This window comes from Triticum urartu, chromosome 3A, assembly GCF_056163025.1.
Source record: "Triticum urartu cultivar PI428250 chromosome 3A, HENAU_Tu73, whole genome shotgun sequence".
In the NCBI taxonomy this organism is placed as follows: Eukaryota; Viridiplantae; Streptophyta; class Magnoliopsida; order Poales; family Poaceae; genus Triticum; species Triticum urartu.
In genome coordinates this window covers 462,544,579-462,549,189 of record NC_141875.1, presented here as the reverse complement: position 1 = coordinate 462,549,189, position 4,611 = coordinate 462,544,579, and positions in this window count along the sequence as shown.

Below are 4,611 nucleotides of genomic sequence, written 5' to 3'. Positions count from 1 at the left end.
AACACATAGTGCATACATGAACTCCTCAAACTACGGTCGTCACCGGGAGTGGGCCCAGTTGTTGTCACTCCGGGGTTGCCAAATCATAACCGTAGTAGGTGACTATAACTTGCAAGATCGGATCTAAAACATGGATATAATGATGAATTCATAAACGGTTCAGATCTGAAATCATGGCACCCGGGGCCCAAAGTGACAAGCATTAAGCATGGCAAAGTCATAGCAACATCAATCTAAGAACATAGTGGATACTAGGGATCAGGCCCTAACAAAACTAACTCGATTACATGATGAATCTCATCCAACTCCTCACCGACCAACGAGTCTATGAAGGAATTACTCACTCCTGGTGGGGAGCATCATGGAATTGGCGATGGAGATAGGTTGGTGATGACGAAGATCGAAGATCCCCCTCTCTGTAGCCCCAAACGGACTCCAGATCTGCCCTCCTGAGGAAGAACAGGTCCTGGCGGTGGCTCCATCGCGTGGATCGCGATAATTCTTTCTCCCTGATTTTTTTTTCTGGAAATATATGAATTTATAGTATCAGGGGGTCGTCAGCGGAGCCACCAGGTGGGTACAACCCACCTGGGCGCGCCAGGAGAGGGGGGCGCGCCCTGGTGGGTTGTTCCCACCCAGGTGCCCCTCTCCGGCAGGTCTTGGCTCCAGAAATTCTATTTATTGATATAAAAAATCCTCAAAAAGTTTTGTTCCATTTCAAGAACTTTTATTTGTGCACAAAAACAACACCATGGTAGTTCTGCTGAAAATAGCATCAGTCCAGGGTTAGTTTCATTCAAATCATGCAAATTAGAGTCCAAAACAAGAGGAAAAGTGTGAGAAAAAGTAGATACGTTCGAGACGTATCATTCGCGCAGGGCTTCGCCTAAGCACTACGACAATATGACTGAGGTGGTAAATTGTGGAGGGGGGCACCGCACACGGCTGAGGAACAATTGATGTGTCTTTGGGGTGCCCCCCGCCCCCGTATATAAAGGAGGAGGGGAGGAGGCGGCCGGCCTAGGGGGCGCGCCAAAGGGGGGAGTCCAGCTAGGACTCCCAATCCTAGTTGGACACCCTTTCCTTTTCCGGAGAGGGGGAAAGAGGGAAGGGAGAGGAAGAGGAGAAGGAAAGGGGGGCACCCCCTCCCTAGTCCAATTCGGACTCCCTATAGGAAGGGGGCGCGACTACCCCTTGTGGGCTGCCTCCCCTCTCCCCTATGGCCCATGTAGGCCCAATATTCCCCCAGGGGGTTCCGGTAACCCCTCGGTACTCTGAAAAAATACCCGAATCAGTCGGAACCATTTCGATGTCCGAATACAACCTTCCAATATATGGATCTTTACCTCTCGACCATTCCGAGACACCTCATCATATCATGATCTCATCCGGGACTCCGAACAAACTTCGGTCACCAAAACACATAACTCATAATACAAATCATCATCGAACGTTAAGCGTGCGGACTCTATGGGTTCGAGAACTATGTAGACATGACCGAGACACATCTCCGGTCAATAACCAATAGCGAAACCTTGATTCTTATATTGGATCCTACATATTCTATGAAGATCTTTATCGGTCAAACAGCATAACAACATACGTTATTCCCTTTGTCATCGGTATGTTACCTGCCCGAGATTCGATCTTCGGTATCATCATACCTAGTTCAATCTCGTTACCGGCAAGTCTCCTTACTCGTTCCGTAATGCATCATCCCGCAACTAACTCATTAATTACATTGCTTGCAAGGCTTATAGTGATGTGCATTACCGAGAGGGCCTAGAGATACCTCTCCGATACTCGGAGTGACAAATCCTAATCTCGATCTATGCCAACTCAACAAACACCTTCGGAGACACCTGTAGAGCATCTTTATAATCACCCAGTTACGTTGTGACGTTTGATAGCACACAAGGTGTTCCTTCGGTATTCGGGAGTTGCATAATCTCATAGTCAGAGGAATATGTATAAGGCATGAAGAAAGTAATAGCAGTAAAACTAAACGATCATAATGCTAAGCTAACGGATGGGTCTTGTCCATCACATCATTATCTAATTATGTGATCCCGTTCATCAAATGACGACACATGTCTATGTTCAAGAAACTTAACCATCTTTGATTAATGAGCTAGTCAAGTAGAGGCATACTACGGACAGTCTGTTTGTCTATGTATTCACACATGTAATAAGTTTCCGGTTAATACAATTCTAGCATGAATAATAAAAAATTATCATGATATAAGGAAATATAAATAACAACTTTATTATTGCCTCTAGGGCATATTTCCTTCACATATAAGAGTTACCTGAACTCAACATCGCCGCTCTTTCTTGAGTGCTTGTGTGAAACTTGAAGGAATTTCACCGTCGCCCTGTGTCACCTTGAGTCAATTTCACAGTTGTCTCACCCTTTTCCCGGATAGTCTCTGGCATGTCCCATAGCTATAGCACTCTGCCTACTTCTATACTTGTCATCCGCACTTTGCTATGTGCACTGAACATCACAGAATATATGGACGTGTACTCTCTCAGCTTTTGACAATTTCAGACTTTCCGTCACTTTCTCTGATTCTCCACGGTCAACTCCTTTCCATCAACTAGCACTGATAGACCTAGTCACCAACTTGAATATGATACTTGTCAACACTATTTTAGCACCCCTGCACACTTTGCCTGACCACATGTCTGGTCACCAGTGCCTTGGCCTGTCGCTGTGTCCCATGCTTACCGCATGCCTCGCTGCTATCACCGCATCGAGCCTCTGATGTCCAGGTCGAGTCTCCTGGGTAGCTAGCCCACACTGCCTGAACCCCCACTGCGGAGAACCACAGATCATTACCGACCGATGCCGAGTATCATGTCTCCATCAGACCATTGGGCCCCTGTCCAATCCATGTGTCTCTCGCTATCCCGCTGAAATAGGCTCTGACTCTCCATGCATTTACGTTGTAGCCCCTCCATCAGCTCAGAGTGAAGTCATGCATCAGAATCCAGCTCCACCTTCAACATGACTCCATGTAGCTGGCCATGCTACCCCCGCGCCCCGTCGACTTCAAGCACTCATGTGTGCACTGCCTTGAATCAACCCCGCGCCACAGTATTGTCGAAGCCGCACAAGCCCTCAGACCAACACCACGTGTTTCCACGCCCCAGAAGTTCGCCACCATCAGCATCACACTCCTATGTCGTAGTCACTGAAATCACCGCCATCTTCTGCTTTGACCAACATCCACGTCAATCCATCAGACTGTCTAGTCCGATCCAGCCGAAATTATCCGACTGCAACCATGCTCCACCCTGCGCCGTATCCGCCCCACACATCTCCGTGCATTGCTTTGACGCCCTGTGTATGCATGATCCTGCCATGATACACTTGAGACTTGTCCGAGCCTTATGTGTCAGTCCTTGTTGTACGCACACCAAGCTGTCAGCAAACTTGACCCAAAGAAACAACTTATCCGTGCAGAACTTGACCTTTGATGGATCCCTCTTGTACACAATTTTTCTTTGCTATGCTGGTAGCTTCCTCACGTACCTAACGAGGCTCCTCTTTTCCTTTAACAAATCTCCCGTAGCATCTAGTACGCAATGCTCCTGAACTTTAGCCCTAATTTGTGTCAGCCCTGCTCGTGCCTCCCAACTTGTCCTCTCCAGCTCTTGCCCAACGCCAACTCCATGGCTGACCGCCATGGGCCTTGAAAGTGCGCCTGTCTGGGCCACCTCCTTCTTGGGCTCCCTTGGGCCGCTACCTCTAGCCTGCTGCTATGCATCGGCCGCCCGTTGCTGCACGCTACACCTGCTGAACACAATGAGAAGGACGCTCTGTCGGCGGCAACCCGATTGATCGCTTTGGCTAGGGTTAATTCTGATAAACCCTATAGTCAGTTTTGGTTCTTTAAGAACATGAGATCGTCTTGGGACCTCGCGCAAGAAGCTAAGTTCAAGCCTTTAGAGGATAATCTCTATACTATCCAATTCTACTGTCTAGGGGATTGGGAGAGGGTCATGCAGGAGGGGTCGTGGCACTTCTGCGGAGGTGCAGTCATTCTCAAGGAATATGATGGGGTGACGAATCCATCAACTGTCAGGCTAGACACAATTGAGATCTGGATCTAGATTCATGATGTACCTGACCTCTACGCTCATCTGGTTCCATCCCTTGCTGCTAAAGTGGGAGAGGTTCTATTCACCGAATCCCAATCACATGATTTCACGGGAAACTTCTGTCGTGTCTGGGTTAGGATCAATGTCACCAAACCCCTCAAGAACGCAGTCTCCATGATACGGGGTGGCAAGCGGCAGATCTACAAGGTCAAATACGAGAAGCTCCCGGATTGGTGTGCGGTGTGCGGTATGCTGGGCCATCTTTTCAAGGAACACGGAACAGGCATCCATCCTCCCTCGGCTCTGACCTTTAAGGAGCTTAGGGCGTCTTGGTTCATGCAGAGCGTCAAAGGCCCTAGTGGCGGATGCGGACGCAAGGGGGGTCGTAGAGGAGGTCGCACTAGAAGAGGCGAGGACTCAAGCTCCCAGTACAATGGGTCCGAAGAAGTGCATACCAAACCTGACCTGGAGATGTTAGATGCAGAGAGAATCATGAAAAGAGGG